This window comes from Schistocerca gregaria, chromosome X (genome assembly GCF_023897955.1).
Source record: "Schistocerca gregaria isolate iqSchGreg1 chromosome X, iqSchGreg1.2, whole genome shotgun sequence".
In the NCBI taxonomy this organism is placed as follows: domain Eukaryota; kingdom Metazoa; phylum Arthropoda; class Insecta; order Orthoptera; family Acrididae; genus Schistocerca; species Schistocerca gregaria.
The window spans coordinates 798193286-798213321 of NC_064931.1; the positions used below are offsets into that span (position 1 = coordinate 798193286).

A 20036-nucleotide genomic window follows, 5' to 3' on the forward strand; every position below is an offset into this window, starting at 1 on the left:
ATCCCATCGTCCATACAAAAACACCAACGTAAAGAGAAAAAGTCAATGTAGGAACCAACGAAACTTGCAGAACTAGCACTCCTGGAAGAAATGGCTTATCTTTTCTTCCAGGAGTGCTAGTTCTGCAAGTTTCGCACAAGATTGGTTGGTTGTTTGGGGAAGGAGACCAGACAGCGTGGTCATCGGTCTCATCGGATTAGGGAAGGATGGGGAAGGAAGTCGGCCGTGCCCTTTCAGAGGAACCATCCCGGCATTTACCTTGAGTGATTTAGGGAAATCACTTCGCAGAAGAGCTTCTGTCAAGTTTGGAAGGTAGGAGACGAGGTACTGCATAATTAAAGCTGTGGGGACGGGTCATGAGGTGTGCTTGGGTAACTGAGTCGGTAGAGCACTCAATGGGAAGGTCGACTCAGCAGTGAAAGAGTGAAGGATACAGTCATTGTGTTCATTCGCCTCTCTTTTTCACTTCTGACAGCTAATATAATACACTTGAGCACAGCAGTCGCATCGTTCTCCAAGGTAGACGTCTCTATATCTTCCTCAAAACTTGCAGATGGTGCTCTATGAGAAATTATGAACGGCTTAAATTCCAGTGATGCATTTCGTATTTTAATCCATCCAGCAGAAGGAGCAGTAGACGAAAGAAGGCCGCTGAAATGGACATTCAGTAAGGCTAACTGAAAGCAGTGCGGTCAGCTAGCTGCCATAAAACACTGTGACAGTCCCCAGTTCTTGGTGTACCACATGGGAGCAGTTATTCACAAAGCCTCTGCAGGTCGTTTTAGGAAATAGTCTCTTAGTTGGTGAAAAAATTATTTTCACATTGCTGGCAGATGGGCGGCGGTGCATACATTCGGAATCAAATCTTCTGCCGAAATGTAGGTACGTTTCAGACAGAAATGACTAAAACCACAAAGATTTGATCGGAGAGCAAATGGCATGATATCCTGTACCAAATACTCTACTTTAGACCATCACCCTAAGAATCAACGACCATAACGAACATTTCCAGCTGATCAATTTGTTCCATCACGACACTAGTGAAAATATGATCCTTGGTACCATACCAGAGGCCTCTGAAAAAGCAGTGGCCTAAGACTTATTTTGAAGTGTCCACATTCTATCTGTGCTGTATAGAGAGAAACAGACTGGAGTTTACGTCCAACGAGAGTGAGGTGTTGAAACGGCCATTCACAGTAAAGGAATTAGCTCTTTCAGTGGCTAAGGCTTCTTCACAAAGGCCCGAGAAGTGATACAACAGTATACTATATATTTCAACTTACAACCAAAGGAACTGCACCTTCATTCCGTTACCAGAATTTCGACTGATGGCTTCTACATTGATTCGTAGCGGGAAACAGTTCTAATACCCCTTCGAAAATCAAAGCAACTATGGTACAATCACCCTAACATAAGGACTGCAAAAAACCTTTGAGCAACACGTTAACCGTCGTTTTGTCTTTTGAACACACACTAGCAGAGGCGGAATTTCTGCGGTTTGCATAATCCTCTGAGAGATTGGTAGCGTCCTTTCATATACACGATTACATTTTGCGCTAAGTACGAGAGGAAGAACGATTGTAGTAGAGAAATCATTGTCAGCCAAGAAGACTGGCAACTAGTAGGAATTATGAAATGGCTCTGAGCACTGTGGGACTTAACTTCTGAGGTCATCAGTCCCCTAGACTTAGAACTACTTAAACCTAACTAACCTAAGGACATCACACACATCCATACCCGAGGCAGGATTCGAACCTGCGACTGTAGCGGTCGCGCGGCTCCAGACTGTAGCGTCTAGAACCGCTCGGCCACTCCGGCCGCCAGTAGGAATTATCACTCCGACCAACAAATGAGTGAGTGGCGTAGGCAATGTGCTATTCTGTTGAGGAATTACCACAGGCCACAGTAAAGCCCATAAGATGTACTTCTTGTCCTCCACGTTCCTCCACTGTTGATTGTCTTGTAGTGGTGCCTAGTGCAACTGGGTAGAATCCATCAGCTCCTTGTCTGAATCGATGATCAGTGCCTGAAATTCGAAAAGTTTGTTTTGGTCCGTAGTAAACCATATGAAATTAAGCTAACACACTAAATTTTTCTTTAGGCTTTGGAGGAGCTCTCCATCAGAAAGCGATAAAGCTAGAATGAAATACTTCTAACACCCCTCATACCTCTCAAACAGTACGTGATATCAAAACCAGATTTTGGAAAATTATAGCATGCACGAGGAGAGTATTTTGTCACATGGTAAATAAGTGGAAATTTCATATCTCTCGCGATATACGAGTAACTGCATAGTTTTGCGATGGGTGCTGTCATTTTTCAGGAGTCATCGATAGCTGGTGAAATTTGAATTAGTGTGGTTTCGCAACGAGATAATTGAAGAAATTACACTTTTACATTCATACCGATAATGTGCCTTTTTGTAATCTTTCGACTTGATCTGTCCTTAGTATAATACAAGTTTCCTGAGAGTTTCACTGGTGAACCCTTACGAATTTGCACTTCCATTTTTCGTGGTACTGGGTCTCATTCAGTAGCTTAGGTTATCACCTGTATTATGGGAATCTGGGTACTGTTCGCTCATGATCTTCGTTCAATGTAAATTAAACGACTCCTTGTTCTTCAAACACAGAGTCAGCGCCCACGGGAAGACTCGAGGTCACTAAGATATTGCAACCCTTGTGTTGTTAAGAAGAACGATGCAATGTTCCTTAGGACATCTATGCACGTCCGAAGGAAGAGGTACTGCGGCGAGCGCAGTTGTTACGAAATACACGAAACGTATTCGCTGCTGCGAATACAAACAACCATCGGCATTATAAGGGAATGACGACAATGAAAATTTGAGCCCAACCGGGACGCGAACCAGGGTATCACACTTTACGTGAGCGGTCGTCTTAACCGCTCTGGCTATCAGTGCACACCTTACGGCGAAACCTAGACTTCTATATGTTGTCGTTCCTGCACCACAACCTGTACTAGAACACACATTGTGTGATTCCAGTAGAGGAGAGGACATTTTAATTGAAAGTCACTACCTGGCATCGGTGGATAAATACGATATTGCCCTGCGCGGCAATTACATGACGTGTGCACGAGTACAAGTTGTTGCGATGTAACGACAACATATGAAATTTTGAGTGTGGCCGTGAGCCGTGTACCGATAGACAAAGAGGTTAAGGCGACAACTTGCGTAAAGAGGGAAATCAGGGTTCGAGTCCCAGTCTGGGTCAGATTTTCATTGTCTTCTTTCCCTTATACAACTGATGGTTGTTCGTATTCTCAACTGCGAACACATCTCTTGAGTCGAGATGGTGTCCACGTTAGCACGGCAAGACTTTATCTTGTAGTAGCAAAGACCTCCACGACTGGAGGTGCTGCGCCATCCTTTCGGACAGGCTTCAACAGTGTCCGAAGAATGCTAATAGAGATTTATTGTCACCAAATTGATCTTGCAGTCGTAGAGATACACACTGAACTACTGACTGGTTATATGTTTGCCAGAGTCTCTTTCCACTTGCAAATAATTCATCTAGGTTTGGGTTTACGTCTCTGACGTACAGTTTTTCGGTTATTCGTTGCCATCAGAGACCTTACGTTCTGGTGCAAAGCCTACACCATCTTGGGGCGATAGGCTATGTATCGCGCCCGAATTGCTCAGTCGGTAAGAGTATTACCCATTGTGGTATCGAGACCTGTTCCAGCATTCGTTTTTAATCTACCAGGAAGTTAAAAATAAAAGCCACGCTCGACTACAAAGGGAAATATTTATTTTGAAGCCAGTATATGGTTCCGTTATGGTATAGGTGTCATGAAACCATAAATAAATTGCAGAAATCTGCAACAGTTGGTTAAAACAGTGATCCCTGATGTGAATATATTGCATTTACTTACCTTTCAATGTTTATTTAGTGTTAATTCCTCCTTATGAAAGGATATAGCGCACTTAGAAGAAAGTTTTCCTTCTTAAGAAAGAAAAATAAATGCATCTCAGGTACATTTAGATCATATATTTTACAGTAAGGAACAAAGCAGTTAATTATGTTGGTGGAATCTCTCGCTATAAATGGCGTACTCGTAAAACCATAAGAAGTATCACACTAGTCCAGCACATGGCAACGCCTGCACATTGTAACTTCAGTAATGACCGATGACGCAGAGCCAGTGCCATAACTTGTGGCCATTCGAGGCAGTGGAAATCTACAAAAATATGCAAGGTTCTATTCAGTGACTTTATCAAGACCATCGGAGTGGCACATAAACTGGAAAAAGTCGAATTATTTAATATGATTCTAATTGATCTGGTTCGACATTAAGTGCATCTTTCAAACCGAATGGAATATTTCTGGTTCTATAAAACAAATTGCAACATGACGAAGAATAACAAATAATGAAATATTTCTTATTGTGTGCTTACAGTGTAGTAGGAAGAATACACGATTAAATTTGTAGGTAATTTGAGGCTATACAGGGTTCATCAATTACTACACAAAGGTGCCATTTCTGCCAACAGCACCGAGCGAAGTGGCGCAGTGGTTAGCACGCTGGATTCGCATTCGGGATGGTGACGGTTCAAGCCATCCTGATTTAGGTTTTTCGTGATTTCCCTAAATCGCTTCAGGGAAATGTTGGGATAGTTCCTTTGAAAGGGCACGGCCGACTTAATTCTCAAATCCGATGGGGCCGATGATCTCGCTGTTTGGTCCCTCCCCCGAACGAACCAACCAAGCAAGACAGGAGCTTACGAATGTTTTGTACGCAATTTCTCATATAGACAAACTGCAGTTTGCAGTATTCTGCCTCCCATTTGCTTTTAATATAACTGAGCCTGTATGAAAACCGTGAAAAACTTAAAACTGAATGGGTTGTCGGGGATATCAACCGACAGCCTGTCCCATGTCTTACATCTCTCTCTATGAGCTAGGAAAGACGAGTATTGGTTGGAGCCTCTATTTGGTATGTAACGGTGTCAGGTACAATTAATGCGCACTTACGGATATACAGATTAGATTAGATTAGATTAGATTAGATTAATACTTGTTCCATAGATCATGAATACGACACTTCGTAATGATGTGGAACGTGTCAGGTTAATAAAAGATGTCTGTACAAGAAATTACATTACACAAAATATTGCATGACACTAAAGATTTAAGTTTTTTTTTTGTTTTTTTTTACTTACTTTATATCTAAAAATTCAGCCAATGAGTAGAAGGAGTTGTCATCTAGAAATTCTTTTAATTTATTTTTAAATGTTAGTTGGCTATCTGTCAGGCTTTTGATGCTGTTTGGTAGGTGCCCAAAGACTTTTGTGGCAGCATAATTTACCCCTTTCTGTGCCAAAGTCAGATTTAACCCTGCATAGTGAAGATCATCCTTTCTCCTGGTGTTATAGGTATGCACACTGCTATTACTTTTGAATTGGGTTGGATTATTATCAACAAATTTCATAAGGGAATATATATACTGTGAGGTTACTGTGAGGATCCCTAGATCCTTAAATAGATGTCTGCAGGATGACCGTGGGTGGGCTCCAGCAATTATTCTGATTACACGTTTTTGTGCAATGAATACTTTTCTACTCAGCGATGAATTACCCCAGAATATGATGCCATACGAAAGCAGTGAATGAAAGTAGGCATAGTAAGCTAATTTACTGAGATTCTTATCACCAAAATTTGCAATAACCCTAATAGCATACGTAGCTGAACTCAGACGTTTCAGCAGACCATCAATGTGTTGCTTCCAGTTTAACCTCTCATCAATGGACACACCTAAAAATTTTGAAAATTCTACCTTAGCTACAGACTTCTGTTCAAATTCTATATTTATTACTGGAGTTTTGCCATTTACTGTACGGAACTGTATATACTGTGTTTTATCAAAATTTAAAGAGAGTCCGTTTGCTGAGAACCACTTAATAATTTTGTGAAAAACATCATTTACAATTACATCACTTAGTTCTTGGTTTTTGGATGTTATTACTATACTTGTATCATCAGCAAAAAGAACTAACTTTGCATCTTCATCAATGTGGAATGGTAAGTCATTAATGTATATCAAGAACAGTAAAGGACCTAAGACCGAACCCTGTGGGACCCCGTGCTTGATAGCACCCCAGTTTGAGGAATCAGCTGTTTTAACATTACACGAACCACTTATTTCAACTTTCTGCATTCTTCCAGTTAAGTATGAATTAAACCATTTGTGCACTGCCCCACTCAAACCATAATGATTTAGCTTATCTAAAAGAATTCCATGATTTACACAATCAAAGGCCTTTGAGAGATCACAAAAAATACCAATGGGTGATGTCCGGTTATTCAGAGCATTTAATATTTGATCAGTGAAAGCATATATAGCATTTTCTGTTGAAAAGCCTTTCTGAAAACCAAACTGACATTTTGTTAGTACTTTATTTTTACAAATATGGGAGGCTACTCTTGAATACATTACTTTCTCAAAAATTTTTGATAGAGCTGTCAGAAGAGAGATTGGGCGGTAGTTGTTGACATCCGACATATCCCCCTTTTTATGCAATGGTTTTACAATGGCATATTTCAGTCTATCAGGGAAAACACCCTGCTCCAAAGAGCTATTACATACGTGGCTGAGAATTCTACTTATCTGTGGGGAACAACCTTTAAGTACTTTGCTGGAAATGCCATCAATTCCGTAAGAGCTTTTACTTTTCAGTGAGTTTATTATTTTACTGGTTTCAGAGGGAGAGGTTGGTGGAATTACAGCTGTTTCAAACTGTGCAGGTATGGCCTCTTCTATTAATAGCCTTGCCTCTTCTAGTGAAGATCTAGATCCTATTTTCTCCACAACATTTAAAAAATGATTATTCAAAATATTTTCAATTTCTGATTGTTTGTTAGTGCACTTGTCATTCAATTTTATTGCACTTAAGTCTTCCTGTGCTCTTGGTTGCCCTGTTTCCCTTTCAATAATATTCCAAATTGCTTTAATTTTATTATCAGAGTTACTGATCTCAGACATGATACACATGCTTCTGGACTTTTTAATAACTTTTCTTAGTACCGCACAGTAGTTTTTATAATATTGAACAATTTCGGGGTCAGTACTCCATCTTGCTGTTAGATACAGTTCTCTTTTGCGGTTGCAAGATATTCTTATTCCTTTAGTTAGCCAAGGTTTTTTATATGTTTTCTTGGAATTATGTTTAACTATTTTCTTGGGAAAACAATTTTCAAATACCCTTAAAAATGTATTGTGAAATAAGTTATATTTCAAGTTTGCATCGGGTTCCTTATACACTTCATCCCAGTCTAGCTGCTGTAGGCTTTCCCTAAAGTTTGCAATATTTATATTGTTAATTGAACGCACTGCTTTGAAAGTCTGATTTATTATACTGCATGGAGCTATGTCATGTACTGTAACAAGCTGTGCACTATGATCTGAAAGACCATTCTCAACAGGATAAGCATTTATGTCCTTAAACTTATCTTGGTCTATAAAAAAGTTATCTATCAATGTACTGCTGTTCTTTGTTATCCGAGTAGGAAAATCAATGACGGAGCTCAAATTGAAAGAACTGAGTAATACTAAAAGGTCATTCTTCCTATTACACTCTTTCAGGGAATCAACATTGAAATCCCCACAAATGATAATTTGCTTCCCCCTGTCTGACAGATAGCACAACAAAGCATCCAAGTTTTCCAGAAATAGCTGGAAATTCCCTGAGGGGGACCTATACACTGTTACAATTATGAAAGTGCCATCCTTTAGTTTAAGTTCAGTGGCACATGCTTCCATATGTTGCTCTACACAAAATTTTTTAGTTTCTAAATTTTTTGCACTGTGGAAGCTTTTGACATATATGGCAACTCCTCCTCTCATCATATTATCTCTACTTACATGTGCAGCTAATTTGTACCCATTGATGCTAACCTTTTGCATATCAGTGACAATGTGATGCTCAGACAGGCATAGTACATCTATTACATTCTCAGTTTCTATATCTTCTAAACAAAGCAGAAGCTCATCAATTTTATTGTTCAATCCCCCAATATTTTGATGAAATATACTAACATTTTTCATTTTACTTTTGCAACTATCTTGAACTTTTTTGACATCTTTAGTACTTGCATGGCTGAGTTTCCCACTGGACACTGATCTTACACTAAAAAAGAGTTTCCACCATGAGATGTAGTTCCTCCCCCCTTTAAATTTCCTGCTATCAGCCCAGCCAGTTTACCCTTCCCTTTCCTGTTGAGGTGTAGGCCATGTCTAGTATAGTCCCACCTACAGAGTGAATCAACACGAACCACACCAATGTGTGACCCCGCATCAGATCCAAGTAGCCGTTCCAACTCCAAATTAACTCTCCTGACAGAAGAGGTCAAATGAGGTCGGTCGTGGCGCTCCAGAACCGACACAAACCCAACACTGGTATGATTCGATGCCGATGCAATATTTGCCAGGTCACACTCTATGCTGTACCCCGGATCTCTGTCAATACTGTTGCCCGGCCCACCCACAATAACCACGGTGTCTTCCTTAGTAAAACCTTTACATAGTGAACCTAAATCCTCTGTAACCTGCCCAAGTCCAGCACTAGGTTTGAAAAAACTTGTGACCTGGTAATCCAACCCTAATTCATCCTGCAGAAGTTGGCCCACACCCCTAGCATGCGAACTACCTAGCAACAAGACTTTCTTTCTCTTTGCAGACTTCCCTACATTCTTAATCAATTTGCTGCTGAAAGCTTGTTGAGCCCTGTGTACATCTACTTCTGTGAGAGGCTCATCAGTTTCTGACTGAGGCAACAGGTCAAACCTATTTTGTACATTAATAACAAAGCGGTCAGAAGAATTTCTTGGCCTGTTCCTCATGCCTGTTGCCACTTCCCACCCCTGTTTACCCTTCTCCCCCCTTAACCTGCCCAGTTCTCGCCTAGCCTCATCTAACTCAGCCTGAAGGGCAGCAATTTTCCCCTCCTGTTCCACAATCTTCCTATCTCTACTGCATAGCCTACAGAACCACTGATGAGTCTCGCTCATTTTCCCAATTCCCACGCCACTACAGTCGCCCCAATGAAAAAAGTTACTACATCCATCACACCAGACCCCGGAGCTAACGATCCTACGGCACGTCAGGCACTTTACACTCATGGTACAAATCTATTTTAGTGACAGAAAGACAATTAAGTTACCGGAAAACAATGAAAATACGTGTACGAAAAATTAGGCCTACTCGCGACTATGTAAACAGTGGTTCAGAAGTTTTTTACTGGAAATTACTTAAGAGATGACGATACTCTACAGATATAAATGGGCAGCAAACGTATTTAGCACACTAAACTATCAGTAAATGCACTTAAGATTGCGGTATGAAGTTTAATCTGAAAACTCAAAAGTTCGGCCTGGCCGCGATATGTAAACAAAATGAACTTTACGTGATTACTGTGAAAATACGCGAGTAAGACAAAAACCTTTAATGGTATGCTTGCAGAGCACTATAATTAACGTAATAAATTAGTTTAAAGTGTTAAAAAACAGTTTATTACTACTTAAATTACTTACAGATGTCGGTCTGCGTTGTGTTATTACACCAGAGTTGTGCAGGAAGTTATCAATGCTACTCATTTGCACAATATAAGCCTGGCCATGAGTAACTGTGCGCAACTCTGAACCCAACGCTACGACTCAGATATTTTGCAGAGACAAATATATCCTAATATTATAATAATGGTGTTAATAAGCACACGCTACACAAATTTGTCATACTACTGAATTTATTTAATAGCTCTGTTATGTATCGTCGAGATATGCTCCACTAAGAAGCTGGTTATTTTAATTAAAATATTCTATCGACAGAGTTGAAAAAATTACACCAACTTAGAATAACACTACGTCTCGTTGCGATATTGTCTTTAAAGAACAAACAGCGCCAGTATTCTGAATGCCATTTTTGCTTGAACTATTTTCACAAACAAGAGAGTCTGAATTAACGCAGTTGACCATATAGAATGGAATAACTTCACTTCGTAAAGTTATTCAAGATTTTTCCGCTAGAATCTAATTGGAATTTGTGAGCAGCAGCTTGACCCAGTTGCTAACAACTAAAATTCCATAATTTCATGCTTTCTAAAACTACTCTAGAACTTACATTAGAAAAAAATAAAACTGTAAAATCTAAGCGTTCGCTAATTAATTAGTAATTAAAACTTACAGTGATTTCTTAATCGCGTTTTTAGCTTAGTTTGAGCCCTAACTCTTTAGCAAACTTTTCAGCTATAAATGTACTTTTTAATGAGTACATACATCGGCAGCTATCACTTTTTATCATTTTTAGCGATTTCCAAGATGTGGAAGGAAAAATACACTGCAGTGAACAACTTTTAATAGTCAATTCTCTGGCGGTTTCAATGACTTATGAGGCTGCAAATGCATGCAGGACACAACACCAGTAGGGAGTGCCTAGTGCAGTGGACTGTGTACAGTTTCAGCCTCAGGACTGACTGAAAATGCCAAAGAAGCGACCATTAACAGCTGTCCACTATAGTGGACACTATGCACCACAGGGTTAATGAATTGGTTGCAGACGGTTCTTTAACTTGAGTTTTTACATGTAAAGGCGTCACCTATGTTTATTCAAGTTGGAACTGAGTCATTAATACAACTTACCACCCAGATTATTTATTTTGAGCCACATACAAATCAACTAAAATTTTCCATTAACTTCCAAATAGTCGTTCCCTGACGAATCCGAAATTGAAAGCTCTGAAGAAAGTTAGTAACTCATTTAGAGCCTACTAAACGAAAATATTCACTCTTTCACTTCAGGCGAGATCTGGTTACGCTATTGTGCTTATCCCACATAACAAATCAATCCAGTTTATCAAACTGACTCAAAAGGCAACCACAAATAAGTTGTGATGTAAAGCTCCGCTTCATGCTATATGTTGCTACACCAATGTACCTCAAGGCCACTACTAAGATTTTCACCCTTTCAGGAACAGCGATTCAGTGCCACTACTTATTATACATGGAGAAAACTAACATCGTTCCCTCCCCCCCTCCCTCTTCTATTAATGCTCGGCCTTACTGCACGATTATGGCATTATGAAGCGCAGTTTTAGTTCCATGGTATCTAGGAGAATCTTGCCAATTTGCGTCGGTCCAAAAAGTTTCGAATTTGGATCAATAAAAAATAGAGAAGACTTAAAATGGTGACTGTAATGCTTCAGGTGATCTATATTGTTGTAGCGGCTACCAGAACGGTCGCTGGGTTGTAGTGACGGAAACACGTCGGGACCAGCGGAGCGGTCCGCGAACAACAACACAATGGGAGAGGACTGACATGACCAACGAAGGACCTTACGACACAACAAGGACAACAGAGTCACGAACCAAACAACACAACCACGTCCACGCGTAAAGAAAACACGAAAGTCAATACTCTGTCCAATGCGAGGCGATATGTCCTGAGACGCACTCCAGGTTAGACTGGCAGGCTGGGCTTTTTTTTTTTTTCTTTATTGAGGTTAACAGCAGCTTATTACGCCGCTCTTCAGCCTACAAAATTTGTTTTAAAAAGATGAAGATAATTTTAAAAAAATAACAGTTGGCGATAAAATCGGTGACTTAAAGGTAAAATGGCAGAAAATTCTGGAACTTTAAACATAAAACACAGGGTTGATGATGCTAATAAAATACACAGGAAGTAGAAAAATAATAGACAGACAATTAAAAAACACGGCGACAGTCTGGTTTCTGTCTGCAAGAGATATAAAATGCACACCCAGCGACAGCATGATTTCTGTTCCCAACACTGTGGAAAGACGCACAACACTAAACACTCACTTAAACACTGCACTAAAAAGTTGACACAAATATGACATACCACAGCCGAGAGCAGGTGGGGGGAAACTTGACAGATGATGGGAAAAAAAGGGTGGAAGGAGAGGAAAAGTGAAGAGGGGAGGGGGGAAAGGAGTCAATGGAAGATGAGGATCCATAAGAGGGGTGGGGGTTCTGAGCAGACGTGCCAGGGAGTGGGGAAGGCAGAGGAGGCAGGCTGAGCTTTTTTTCTTTTTTTTCTTTATTCTTTATTGCTTTTCAATCCCCCCCCCCCCGAAGGGGGGCGGGCTGGCAGCAGCTTAGTACGCTGCTCTACAGCCTACAGACTTTTTGGTAAGAAAAGGAAGAAGAAAGAAACAAGGAAAAACAGGCGATAAAGTGATGACTTAAAGTGTAAAACGGCGAAAAATGCGGAAAATTAAAACAGAAAGCAAAAGGGGTTGGCAATGTCGATAAAATACATTGGAATCGGACAAGTAACATAGTAGACACACAATTTAAAAAAAAGCATGGCGATAGTCTGGTTTCTGTTCGCAAGCGATAAAAAAAAATCACACCCAGCGACAGTATGATGGCTGTTCGCTACACGTCCATAAAGACACACCACGGAACACTCACTGGAAAACACACACTGTAAAACACTGCACGAAAAACGGTGGCACAAATACGACACTCCCGAGCCAAAGGCAGATGGAAGGCGGGACCTGGAGGAGAGGGGGGAGGAAACAAGGAGGGAGGAGAGGAGAAAACGAAAGGGGGAACCAAGGAGGGAGAGGACTCATAAAGGGGTGAGAGGGGCAGGGCAGACGCGAGAGGGAATGAGAAGAGGCAGAAGAGGGAAATGCAAAATGAGTCGGGGGAGAGAAGGGGCCAGCGAGAGGGGAGGTGGGGAAAAAAGAGGAAGGAAGAGGGGGGGAGCAGGCTGAGCGACAGGCAGGTGCTTAAGTACTCGATCGGGGAGGCAGCTATTGGCCGCTGCAACCACGTGTTCCACTGTGGCGCCTTCACTCTAAATGCGGGCCAGGAGGCGCGCGCCGCCACAGCTTACGGTGCGATGGTGCAGAGACCTCTAGGGCTCTTCGACGTCCATGACGTCTGGCGGGGATTCAAATTCCGCGGCGCGCGGTACCAGATATATGGTCTCCCCTCACTTGAACAAAATGCACAACACGTTCATACAATCATGTGAACTAGGCAGAAAAGTCCTTCTTTGGAATATTGTTCCATTCGCATATCACATTAGCGTGAAAGTCGGTTATGTCGTCAAAGTCTTGACCCTTCATGTGAATTTCTGCACTTCGACGTTATGTGGTAGGTTTGTATTGTTAAACCAAGTCTCGTCATTCGCGATAATTTTTTCCTAACAAAAACTGCCCACATTTTTCATTCCAGTCAAGACACAACAGGCCTCCATATGTCATTGTTTTTGTTCAGGAGTCACGTTGTGCAGGAGAAGCTTTGCACACACCTTTCTCTTCTGCAAGACGTTCTGGACAATACCTTACAAATCTTTCGAGATATTACTCCATAGCAATTTTTAACTCAACAACGTTGACACAGACCCACACTGCCTGGTAGAGTGGACATCTCTTGTTCATAGCTACCGCCGTAGTAACTGCGCAGACGTCGCTTATACCCCAGAAATAAAATCAATCTCGGGACGTTTTGGACAGATGGTGCACATGTACGCTCCTAACGCGTTGGGCCCGCATCTCTTCATGGTTGCAATGGTGCTAGATAGGTGGCATGCCACTCGCCTCAATTAAACAATCAGGCTCCTCCTTCCGTCACGAGATGTCCTCCTAAGGGTCGACTGTATAGAGCAAAGCATTTAACCTTAGCTTAAGACAGAAAATGACATTAGGTCAAGATTAACCTGGAAATCTGAGTTGTATAACGTTAATCATAGATCACATCGCCGAGAAGTTGAATCGTATTTGACTGGCGATAATTCGTGGTTCAAAACCAGGTTCAGCTCTAATCATCAGTTTATAGAGTAGTGGCACTACGATTGATCGCTTTTGTTTTTAGTAGATACCAATCGAATAACAAAAACAGTTGTTATTAACACAAAACATTGCAATCAAATATGTGACTGCGTCATTCCCCCGCTGCTGATGCTCAAATACTTTTTTTTCGATCTGGCAGGTTACGTTAAAGGAAATTACTGGCTACCGTGTGTACTTAACGAACAATCTCGTAACAGCTCTTGGGAGGCACCTCGTAATTTGCGTGATTAGTTCAAAAGCATTTTATAGGCACTTAGCAGCATAGTAAGAAAGGAAAATTCGAATATTTGCAGTGAACAGTTAAATATTGCAATTTTGGCAGCAGCAAATGACGATTCAACATCACTTATATAGGTTCTCTTTGGCCTCGAGTAGTAGTAACTATTCAATTCGTATTAAATTTTTAACTGCCAAACACGTCCTTAAACTGCTATGGCAGTTCCACGTGCGTTGATAAATAGAACATAAGCAAGTATTTTGAAATAAACTAACCACATAAATATGTTTAATTAATTTCGGTGGCTCAGAGGTTCCGTTGTGCACCGTAATGCACAAGATCACATATTCATTACCATGTTATTCAATACCATTGAAACCGTGCGATACTCTCAGTTTTCCGAGCGTTCTGGACCACTGTTGGGCAAAATTCTGTGTGCAGTAATCCTACGCGATGTGAATTACATTGCTTCCTTTCGTTTACTTTACAAACATCTGAGCATTCAGATGTGTCCACAGAGGACGACGATGACAAGACTCGCACGTTCCGTGAAAGGATGAACCCACTCTTGGAGTTAAATAAAGTCATTAAAACTGAGGTTTCATTTGGAGAAAAGATCTGTAGAGCAGTTGCAACTAAGGCTCAGAGACTGATGAAACCATCCAAAAGAAACCCACCACTGACTGCAGTGTGCATGTTGCTATAAACCTTAAGATTTTATGCCAAAGGAACCTTTCAAATATTAGTTGGTGATCTGTTTAAAGCAGACATAGCAACAGGTTGCAGAGCTGTCCATAGCTTATCGGTCTTACGAGAGAATGAAAAGCAACAGCAACTTCTCTCCATACATTTACCATGTTCGACACGGTGAGTTTGTTTTTTACAGTCAATTATATATTTATACTGGCCCCACACAGTTTTCAGCAGCAAATTTTTCTCCTATTGAAAAAAAATGATAATCGCTTCTTTTTCAGTTTGCTTGCCTCCGCGGTTATAGCACGACACCTTCGACAATAAATATTGCGTAAATACGACGTACGATAAATATCTGTTGTCGAAGCGCTATAATCGTGTCGATAGCCGATTTTAACCGTGTTTCCAATCATATATATTAGATCAAATCTGAACTTACTTCAGTGGGTCTACCGGTACAATAGAGCTGAATCGTGAACATAGTACAGCGTGTGATCTAATGTCAAATTTGATGTCCAGTGAACGATGTTTATACAGTCGGCGACAAATATTTGATATATTTTAGCGAACGTAAGGGACGAGGATCAAATTCTTAACACAAGTAATTACCACACATGAATACAGAAAACATAATAAATCAGATACCTATCATACTAATGCAATATCCTTCTTTAACAAAGCTCATTGTGTAAAGAGTAACTGTCACATACATTAACATCCCCCTTTAGCCCACTGCCAAATTGTTGTTTCGCAATGGGTGAGGCAGGTAGCTGTTGATAGACTGAGTAGACCTCGGGGATTTTTTAATAAACTGGTAGACGGAGGTGGTTAATATTGCCATTGGATAGGATCTGAGTGTTTGAGGATGGGAGAAATAGGGAACTTGTAGGTATAGTCTTCGCAGTAGTTGGGTAATATTACAAAATATTGAGTCTCTAATTTAAAGGAGACATAAGTCAGGCGGAAACGTTTTAGATGTTTAAGGTCACGCAGAAACTTTGTGAGCCGCTACAGAGTACGGGTGGGGGAGGGTAGATGAATAAGGGAAGCGGGGCGGAGATAAGTCGCTCAAGGTTTTGTGGCATTTTTGGCTGAGTAGTATTTTAGTCTATTATTAGATTATTTTTTGGTGCTAATTTTGTAGCTATTAAGTGAGAATTCGAAGTTAGCGTTTGATCCGAGGTATTCTAGAGTTTTATTCAAACGTATTGGATGGTTGTTGCTTCTTAGGTAAAGATCTTGCCAGTAAAATTCATGGGTATTGTACAGATATAGCCTGAGTGTTTGCAAAGTTAATGAAGAGGTACTATATTTAGAAAAAAGATGGTAGTAGTGACGAACTTTGGAACACGCCAGAATTTGGATAGGAAATGCGATGTTTATTGTTACTTTGAACAGACGGTTAGTCAACAAGGTTGGTGTTGGGCGTGATTAATCGACTGGAAGCGCATACATGTTTGAACAGGAGGCTAGAATGCCATGAATACATGTTTAATTTCTAGAGATAGGCGAGAGTCAATGCTCGTCGTGTTGTCGGTATAAGAGGTATAACAGGCATTATACTGAGATGGAAACCACAGAAGATACTAGGAAGAGGTACGTAACGTTCAAGGTGTCTCTAGATCTTCTTTGAGACAACAGATTCGAAGATCTTCCTGAAGACTGAAGCAAGACAAATTGGTAGGTAGATAGAATTATCAGTAGGATGTTTGCTGGATTTAAGGAAGAGAAAAATTTCTGAGTTCCTCCAGTGTTAAAGAGTGGTATTATAGTAAGCATCTGGGATTTATGATGAGGAAAGAGATATTCGTTAAGGTATCAGTCTTTGATTTGGCGTTGACTTTGCTCTGTGTTAAGTTTGCTTGTAACAGTAGATTATATACCATATTTTGTGAATGAAATCCGTTTGCGATGTGGATTTTAATGGTAGAAGTTGTGTATGAACAGAGCAGTCAGTGTGTGAATGCACTCACGATTATACTGGTTACACGAAGGATGCATAAGCAATATTAACTTCCCATCAATGAGGACATTATTAAATATAATGGAACTATGGGACCATTAAGTTCATTAATTTCTTAGGGGGAGGAAGTACAAAAGTTGGCTTTAGTTATGTTTCCTAGAAGAACTTAGTAGTTTTCGAGGAGTGGGTAGTAAGGAGTGTTAGTGTGGTCTGTATGTATGTTAAAAGCCTTCCAATGTTTACTTCAGTTTATGTGTAGTGTTTTAATGCGTTTCCTGTCTGTCTCACGCAGTTGCATTGTATTTTTGGACTTAATACGTTACAGATGTGCCCAAACTTTTTGACGAAGTTGTTTAGTATGACTGTCATAGGTACAGAGGAACAAGCAATGGAGCCAGCGAGAATCTATAAGTTCTTTTGAAGCTATGTGAAGGACAAGAGTTCCGTTTGGATAGATGGGATGGGTGGATATGTGCATTGAGGCAACGTAATACAATGCTTGTTGTAGGAAGGAAGCAGCATTGGTTGTATCTTCGTGATTTTGGAACGTGGCTCGTTGGCTTCTGGCCTGGATGTGGATGTGCTATCTGTAGGCATTCCAGTTGGCATTATTCTAATCTTGTATTACTTTGGGATAGTTGCTGTGGAGGTGCAGTAGTTGGTATTGAATGTGGATTAGGATCAACTGAACTATAATTACATCTAGTCAAACCAAGGATCTGTGAATTTTGCATCCAAGGAGGTTGACGGATGACATTATTACGTTTGGGTTGGATGGCCCTGAGAATGGGTTAGGGAGGTAAGAGAAACTAAGTCTGCTAAGTGGAAGGTAATTTACTGACGCCGCCTATTGAGTTCAGGAGTAGCTGTGAATATTGAGGTGGTTTGTGATATAATGTGGATGTTTCTCACGTATCCGATGGTGACTCCGTCTGTCACCACCAGAGACCTAAGATTGTCAGTTCGCTGTAAGCACTGGGGAAACATGGATACATGCACGTAGTGTTGTAAAGTTGAAGAAATGTTTCACTTTAAAAAAGGTTTGGATGCGATTCTCTTCTATATCCCTAGCCTCTGCAAGCTTCAACTCAATCTTGGTCTGAACACCATCAAGCATTACAGACTAGCTTAAGTACCTTTACAAAAGGGCACACTTGTATTCAGATTCACCTATGGTACAACGTGAATTGCTTTCTATTTCTCTAATTGCACTTCGTCTTCAGGCCACGAGTGGCCTACCGTTACCATCCGACCGCCGTGTCATCCTCAGTGAAGGATGCGGGTAGGAGTGGCGTGAGGTCAGCACACCGTTCTCCCGGTCGTTATGATGGTATTCTTGACCGAAGCCGCTACTATTCGGTCGAGTAGCTCCTCAGTTGGCATCACGAGGCTGAGAGGACTCCGAAAAATGGCAACAGCGCATGGCCGCCTAGATGGTCACCCATCCAAGTGCCGATCACTTCCGACAGCGCTTAACTTCGGTGATCTCACGGGAACTGGTGTATCCACTGCGGCAAGGCAGTTGCCTGTTTCTCTAATTGAGTGGTCGCGATTCCCAGAGCCACCAATCACTTTAGATCACGTATTCCCCCCTCTAATGAATCCTGATACACTGTCTAATGAGTACATTTTTTAAAAGGGAAGATAAATTTTATGAGAGGGTGAACCATGTAACAGTGCACCCCGCTTCCTGCTGCCAGTTGCCGAGCTCATTGTACACGTGTTTAGAACCGGCGCCTCCCTCCGCACCATTCGTCCCCTTACATAAAGTCGGACAACATAATAAATCAGTGGTAGTCGTACACTAGAATACATACCGTGGTACTACACAGATAAGAAAAACACTTGTATTTGCCAAGCACCGTTTATCGTCATCAATCGTCAATTACGAATACAACATGACAACGCGAGTTGGTGGAGTGGTTAAGACACTGCAATCGCATCCAAGAGGAAAAAAGCATAAACACCAGTCCAGTCATCCTGATTTACCTTAACATTAATCGCTAATGTCGAATGTCGAGACGGTTCCTTTGAATAAAATTACGATCGATTACCTTCCTCGTGTTAGTCAGTCCGACAGTACGCTCCGCCTCAGTAGCACCTGTTGTTGATAGGACGTTAAATACCTATCTTCCTTCAGCTACAATATCAAATCTTTGACGACCAGGTGAGAACATAGAGAGGGAGACGGGAGACAGAGCACTACACAAGGTGTTACAAAAAGGTACGGCCAAACTTTCAGGAAACATTCCTCACACACAAAGAAAGCAAATTTGTTATGTGGACATGTGTCCGGAAACGCTTACATTCCATGTAGAGCTCATTTTATTACTTCTCTTCAAATCACATTAATCATGGAATGGAAACACATAGCAACAGAACGTACCAGCGTGACTTCAAACACTTTGTTACAGGAAATGTTCCAAATGTCCTCCGTTAGCGAGGATACATGCATCCACCCTCCGTCGCATCGAATCCCTGATGCACTGATGCAGCCCTGGAGAATGGCGTATAGTATCACAGCCGTCCACAATACGAGCACGGAGAGTCTCTACATTTGGTACCGGGGTTGCGTAGACAAGAGCTTTCAGATGCCCCATAAATGAAAGTCAAGAGGGTTGAGGTCAGGAGAGCGTGGAGGCAATGGAATTGGTCCACCTCTACCAATCCATCGGTGACCGAATCTGTTGTTGAGAAGCGTAAGAACACTTCGACTGAAATGTGCAGCATCTCCATCGTGCATGAACCACATGTTGTGTCGTACTTGTAAAGGCACATATTTTAGCAGCACAGGTAGAGTATCCCGTATGAAATCATGATAATGTGCTCCATTGAGGGTAGGTGGAAGAACATTGGGCCCAATCAAGACATCACCAACAATGGCTGCCCAAACGTTCACAAAAAATCTGTGTTGATGACGTGATTGCACAACTGCGTGCGGATTCTCGTCAGCCCACACGTGTTGATTGTGAAAATTTACAATTTGATCACGTTGGAATGAAGCCTCATCCGTAAAGAGAACATTTGCACTGAAAAGAGGATTGTCATATTGTTGGATGAACCATTCGCAGAAGTGTACCCTCGGAGGCCATTTACCTGCTGATAGTGCCTGCACACGCTGTACATGGTACGGAAACAACTGGTTCTCCCGTAGCACTCTCCATACAGTGAGGTGGTCAGCGTTACCTTGTACAGCAGCAAATTCTCTGACGCTGACATTAGGGTTATCGTCAACTGCACGAAGAATTGCCTCGTCCATTGCAGGTGTCCTCGTCGTTCTAGGTCTTCCCCAGTCGCGAGTCATAGGCTGGAATGTTCCGTGCTCC

The 20036-nt window shown here is 41.3% G+C and overlaps 1 protein-coding gene and 1 pseudogene across 1 annotated transcript in view; one reads left to right on the top strand and one right to left on the bottom strand.

Moving 5' to 3' along the window:
* The window catches only part of LOC126298429 (uncharacterized), a 130510-nt gene that overhangs the window by 96375 nt on the left and 14099 nt on the right, over positions 1-20036 (top strand). The gene's annotated exons all lie outside the window — the stretch shown is intronic.
* LOC126299920 (5S ribosomal RNA) lies at positions 18120-18237 on the bottom strand (annotated as a pseudogene).